Below are 7,327 nucleotides of genomic sequence, written 5' to 3'. Positions count from 1 at the left end.
AAAATGGGCATCTGATATGACTACACATTTTTCAGAAACAGAAATACAAAAGGCAAATAATTACCTGAAAAAATGTTCCACATCACTGGCCATTTGAGAAATGCAAATTAAAACAACATTGAGATACAGTCTCACTCCAGGAAGAACAGATATCATAAAGAAATCAGCTAATAAGAAATGAGGAGAGGCTGTGGGGGAAAAGGAACCCTTCTCCACTGCTGGTGAGAATGTACACTGGTATAACCACTATCAAAATCAGTGAGGAGACTTCTAAAAACCTAGGGCTGGAAATTCCATTCAATCCATCTATTCCCCTTCTGGATATTTTCCCAAAACAACTGAAAACATAATACCACAATGATATATGTGCACCCATGTTTATAGCAGCACAATTTGTGATAGCCAAATCTTGGAAGCAATAAAAATACCCATCATTGGTGTGCCCATTACCTGAGTTCTTTCAGTGCCTACTGAAGCAGAGCACTGAGTCTCAGAATGCTGTGGTTCAAATTCTCTATTCCTCAGGCCTTACCACACCTGCCCTGAGGGCAACCTGAGCCAGCAGAAAAAAATTAAATTAAATTTAAAAATGCCCATCACCTGAGGAATGGATGAAAAAGATGTGGTATTTCTGTACAATGGAGTATTACTCCTCTATAAAGAAATACAAACTCAAAGCCTTCATAGGTAAGTGGATGCAACTAGAGGCTATACTCAGAAGTGAAATAAATCAGATCCACATGTGTAAATATCATATAGTCTCCCTAGTGGAAGAACCAAAAGAACAAAGCCTGAAAGTTTTTTTTTCTCTTTGACTTTTTTATTTATTAATTTTATTTAGAAACAAATAACAACACAGTTTCAAAACAGGTTAGTAGGACAGTTACAATAAGTAGTACATTGTATATTGTTGTGTTCATAGTAGTTATTCATAGTACAAGATGCAGACATGATATCCTGTCCAAACATTATTAGTACAAATCTTTCTTCTCATTGAATTAAGAGAAAGTAGCTGTATATCTATCCTAACTATTGTATATGTATAGATAGATAGATAGATAGATAGATAGATAGATAGATAGATAGATAGATAGACAGATAGATAGATAGATATAGATAGATAGATAGATCTATATATATTTCACTACAAAATGTAACCCCTTTTTTGTTTGGTTTTCTCAGAGAGGGGTATTCCATTGCCATTTAAATACTGTAGGTGTGTGAATTCAGCAAAATAATGCAATACAGTCCAGTAGTCTACAAAAGTAGGGAAAAGATAGGAAAAAAAGGCAGGGGAAAAACATGCACGTATATATACAGGATGGCTGAGGTGATTTTACTTAAAACTTCCACCAGTGTTTTGAAAATAGCAGTTAATGTGTAGAATTTTCCCCTTGACTAACTGTCTTGGATTATTGCTGAGTACTGTGAACACTTTGAATAATCCAAATCCATTATCAGTTATGTGTTTTGCAAGTATTTTCTCCCAGCACTACTACACATTTTCATGCACTTAAAAGGGTCTTTAACTGAGAAAATATGCTTTATAATTTTAATAAATCTCGCTTTACCAATGTTGGTTTTATGAAATATGCTTCCAGTGTCAAGCTTAGCCTCAAAAATTTTCTCCTAGTTTTTTTCCCAAAATTCTACAGTTTAACACTGTGCACCTAAGCCTAGGTTCCCCTTTGAGGTAATTTCTATAAGAGGTGTAAGACAGGCTTTTTTTTTTTTTTTTTTTTTTTTTTTTTTTTTTTTTTTGGTCTGTGGATGTCCATTTTGGTCCAGCACCATTTTTTGAAATGCATAGCTTTCCTCCCTTGAGTTGTTCTTATATATTTGACAAAATTAATTAGGCATATTTTTGAGATCTCTTTCTAGGTTCTCTACTGTAAAACTTAGACAAACTTGTTCCTTCCAATTTATCCTCCCCTCAATTGTTTCAACTTTTTCTATTTCCTTTGATTTCCATTAAACAATAGAAAAATCTTGCCTATATCTACAAAAATATCCTGGGAGTATGGTAAGACTTGCCTTAAACCTGTTTGTCAGTTTATGGAAAAGTGACATCTTTATTATTACATCTTACTAAGACATCTCTACTACTTTTTTAGCCTTTCAATCCATGAACCTGCTTTCATGGAGTCCCCTCTATTTATTTAAGACTTGTTTGTTTTTTTTTTCAGAACCGGGGATTGAACTCAGGCCCTTGTGCTTGCGCAGGAAGCACTTATTCCACTGAGCCTTCTCCCCAGCCTAAAACTTCTTTCATTTCATAAATAGTTTTTAGTTTTCATCATTCAAGGTCTATTAATGCTTTATTTATACTTAAACATTTCTTTTTGTTCTTTTCCATACATGTAAATAGTATTTTTTAATTTAATTTTTGGTTGCCACTCATTAGCTGATGGAATATAGAAATGCAACAGAGAGTTTTTATGCCTGTCTTGTATCTTGCAACTTTACTGATCTTATTTGTTGGCTTTAGGAGTATAATCTATAGATTATGTATGACTTTTATGCAGACAAATATTTTATCTGAAAACAGGAGCTCCTGTTTCATCTTCCCCTATTGTGCACTGTTGGAACTTCTAGCGCTGTGTCAGGTAAGAGTCGTAAAGAACAGGTAGCCTTACCTTGGTTCATATTTTAGGGGGAAACTCTTAGTCTTTGTCATTACACAAAACATAGTTGTAGAAAAAAACTTTTGGTTTAATACTGGGAATTGAACTTAGGACCTCATGCTTGTTAGGCAGGTACTATGCTACTGAGCTATGTCCCAGGCCCTAGGTGTAGAAATTTTGTAGATAATCTTTATCAGACTGAGGAGTTCCATGCTATTATTATTTATTCTAAAAAAATATGGCAAATGGATATTGAGTTGTGTCAAATGCTTTTTGTGCATCACTTGCTTGAGTATATAATTTTATCCTGTGACTTATTATGGTAGATTTCATCAATGGATTTTCAGGCATTGAACCAGCCTTGCATTCTTGAAACAAACCCTATTTGCTCATGTTATACAATTATCTCTATACTTAGCTGAATTGTATTTGTGTTTATGTTCCTGGGAGAGATTGGTCTACTGTTAGTTATTTTTCACTTCTTGTAGTTGATCTATACTTTTGGTATCAGAGTAATAATAGCTTCATGAAATGAACTTGGAGTTGTTTCTTCCAGTTCTAATTTCTGGAAGAGGCTGTACATATTATTCTTTTTTTCCTAAATATTTGCTAGAATTCTCCACTAAAATCATCTTGCTTTAAAAATGTATTTTGAAAGTTTTTAAGTAATAATTAAATCTCTTTTACATTTATAGGGCTATTCACAATATCTATTTCCTTATTTTCTTCTCTTCTCTTTCTTTCTTTTTTATTTCTTTCTTTCTTTCTCTCTCTATTTTTCTTTCAGTACCAGGGATCAAACTTGGAACCTTGCTCATGCCAGGCAGGTCCTTATGCTGTCTACCTGGCCCTTTTTTCAAAATATCTATTTTTTTATAGGTGAGCTATACTAATTTGTGTTTCTTGAGAAATTGATACATTCATCTATGATGCCAGATCTACTTGCAGGGTTGTTCTTAATGGCCTCCATTGACATGATGGGGCATATGAGCATTGTTTTTTCTACTGAACAGTAGTTAAAAGTCCTGATTCTCTACTGGGTTCCCTCTGACACCACTCCACCAGAAGACAAAGAGCTGCCTTATTACTCCAGGTAGAGCTAGAAACTTCAGTTCTTCATGTGGTGGTAGCATAGCTAGGCCTTCACTACGGCCCAGCAAGAACAAAACTCTTGATTCACTAATGAGTTCCTCTCAGACACACCCTGAAAGAGAAGAAGTATTTTATCATACTCCAGTGATTCTTCTTCTATCTTTGTTGGAGCAAACAGGAATGAGAACACAGAGTATCTGTGAAGTTTGGCTAGAGTAGAATTAGTTTTAATCCAAAGGATGTTTCAAATGTTTTTGTTGTTTGTTTGGTTGGTTCAAGATTTGGGTTCATTTACTTTGTTCATTTACAAAAAAGGTATGACATTTCTAGGTCATACCTTTCCTGGTGCTTTGGCTAGAGGGGGACGTTTTGGACTTTTTTCATATATGCTCACTAGTTTTTCTGAATGATTATTTTCTTCACTTCCAAGACTGGGATACATAAGGTAAAAAGAAAACTCAAAAAACTTCCTACTGTGTCATTCCTTAAGTCCCCATATTACCACATAACCCATCTACTTCTCCCTGCCCACCAAAGTCTTTTTATATTTATCTTTTCTGCAATTTCCAGAACTTTTAGAATAAAGAAAGGCGCATCCATCCCATCCTTCCAAGGAGCAATATGCGTGGGTTATTTTGTTTTGGTTTTTTTCCTGTCTCTCAGAACTTGGGATCAAGCCCAAGACCCTGAACATGCTAGGCAAGGTTTTAGTACTTAATAGCACCCTCAGCCCCTGATTTTCTTTGAGAATAGAAATTTTAATTTTTTTTATTAGTAAGGGTATCATTTTAATCAGAAGTAATATGTGTTAGATAGAAATATGTTAATGTATGTTCAGGTAAAATTTCTCTAACTCCTTCAGATGTGAATGACAACGTGACTAAAAAGAATTTCTGAATAGGTCTCAAATCATTTTTACTTACTTCACAATTCTGTAAACATTGCTCACTTTGCATGATAAGAGTGAGCAGCCTAACATTTCAGCTTTGTTTTGCTGGATGCTTAACAGACTTTTTACTGTTAAAATTCAGAATTTTCTGTGTTTAGGCATTGCTTTTCTTTTGCCGAATTCTCTTCACATGTTCCCTCAGAATATTCTTCTTCATCTCAAGGATGTTTTATACAGTTCAGTTTACTTTATTCTGTACAGTCCTTGTCTGCTTGGAAGGTCCTTTCCTACAGGTTATCTTTGGTCGTTTGCCTCTCATGTTGTGACCATATTTCTTGTTAATTTCTCCTTTTTTTTTGTTCTCCAAATTCTACTGGAATCATTGAAAGATGTTTCCTAAGTCACTAGCAACTCCTCCAAAGGTATTTCTTATCCACAGTTCTAGCTCAGACTTTAATATCTGCATAATTTGTGTGTGTGTGTGTGTGTGTGTGTGTGTGTGTGTAGGGTCTCCTGATTTCTGCTTCCCTAGTACTGGGATTACAGGCATGCGACATGACACCTGGACTCCATCCAGGCTTAGCATGCCCAGGGGCAGGGCCGGCATGTGGTGCCAGGAATCCAACCACAGTCCCTTGCACCTGCCTAAGCTTAACTAAGCAAGCACTTTAGACCACTGAATTATCTCATTGGTCCAAGGGAAATGTTTTTGAAGAATATTATCTTCCTGAATTCCTAAATTACCTTTTGGGGCAAGGATTATAACTATCTATTTATGTTTTCTTTTTTCTATTTCTCTTCTACAAAGAAAATCTTATCTGTATACCCTTGAATAGTTAGAGATGTAGTCAGACTTGGTGTTTACTAGTAATAAGAGGGCATCATTTTTCTTTCCACTTACCACTTATGCTAATTGTTTGTTCCAGACATATCCAAGTAAGCCTGAAAATTTATACACTAAAATATTAGCAATCTCTATCTGGTAGTGGTTGGAGTAAGGAAAAGTTTCACTTTTATACGTTTTTATTGTGGAAATATTTTACACTGAAACTATTTTAATATAATTAGAAGAAAAGTCATGCAATAGAAGTTGAAATACAGCCATCATGATTCAACAACACGATCTATGGGAGCAGGAGCCACTAAATCTGAAAACTATCCCAAAGGAGGAATTTCCCCTCTTTGCCATTCATAGAGCATGCAGACACCATTACATGAGGAGCAGGCTTTCTCTTGGTCCTGCCTGCAGAATAGGAATGGTAGACACTCTCAGGTACCAACTCCAAACTGAGCCTCTCTTCACTGCTAAGAAAGCTTGTAATGGTTTGTGTGTAATTGGCCCCTCAGAGGCTCATGCAGTCATGGGGCAGACTTGTAGAGGTGGTGATTACGTTCATGGCCCGATGCCAGAATTGTGAATATGAGTGCTACACCTGCGCTGGGGCAGGCTGTCTGAATGCCATGTAGGGAAGGGGAGAGGCTTTGCTCACTGCCTGTGCTGCCACTGCCACCTCCTCTCCTCCCTTTGCTTTTTGCTGTTCTCTGCTGCATGAACTGCCACCCTCGGCCGTGCGCCACTCTGCCTTGGAGCCAGTTGAGTATGGGCTGAAGCCACCAGCAGCTATGAGCTAAATAAACATTTCCTTCCTTAACTTTGAGTGTCAAGTATTTTGTCCCAGCAATGAGAGAAAAGTGACTGACACAAAGCTCCATTTGTGTGGGCACAAGATGTAAGCAAAGTCAGAGGATTTAATGGATGAAAGTTTAATGAAAGGGCTGTAGAAAGGGGCTTGAGCAGGGTCTATTCTAAAAGTTAGCAGCAGAAAGCTAAAACCTAGTCTGGGCCTGAAAACAAATAGAGGGATAGGAATCCAAGCAGGGGAACAGGGGACTACAGAGCAAAGCCTTCGGGCAAGAGCTGTGACGTTTGGTACAGAGTGGCATTTCCAAAACCCAAGAGAGCTGGAGACAGCAAGTAGGATTCCCAGTAGGAGTATCAGTTCACAAACAAACAAACAAACAAACAAACAAAACAACAACTGTAGCAAAACCAGAAGGGCAGATTTTGGAATAAAAATCTACCCGAAATCATTCTATGCTCCTGTCTTCAGGTTTCCTATCATATTTCCTGGCTCCGATGGCCAATGAGAAGCCAGTGTCAAGGGTGGTCAGTGTTTGAGGCCCCAGAGGTCAACCCCCTGAGGTCAAGAGCAGGTGGAGCACAGTGGTACACCCATCTTTTATGCCCTGCCTCAAAACTTTTGGCCTATTTGGTTCTAGCCATTGCCTTGGGCTCCAGGTATAACAATAGCACCTGTACTCAGCAGCACAGGTCTCTTGTACTTGCAGAATTCTTCCACTGCATGAGGTACTTGCAGGAAACTAGGTAGAATACTTACTACTTCTGAAGCAGGCTTAAACTGCTCATGCAAGGAAATCACCAAGCCCTGGTACAACTTTGACCAATGGGGAATGAAAGCTAGTAGAAAGACATGTTCCTACCCAAGCTCAGAGTAAAGGCTGAGACAGATTTTACACATTTCTGTAGAGGTTCTCAGCAAAACTGAGCCCCAGTTGCCCATAGCAGCAACTAACCCCCAACCTTAACAGCCTTCTCCTAGTTTCACCCCTTCATTGTTTTACTAATCAGTCTTCTGATCCTGCTTTCCTGAAAACATTTCCCAAAGTAAACTACCCATTTCTATACCTTTTCTCAGGTCCT

Source organism: Octodon degus, unplaced genomic scaffold (assembly GCF_000260255.1).
Source record: "Octodon degus isolate 3935 unplaced genomic scaffold, OctDeg1.0 scaffold00135, whole genome shotgun sequence".
Taxonomy (NCBI): Eukaryota; Metazoa; Chordata; class Mammalia; order Rodentia; family Octodontidae; genus Octodon; species Octodon degus.
This window is presented reverse-complemented; position numbering follows the sequence as displayed.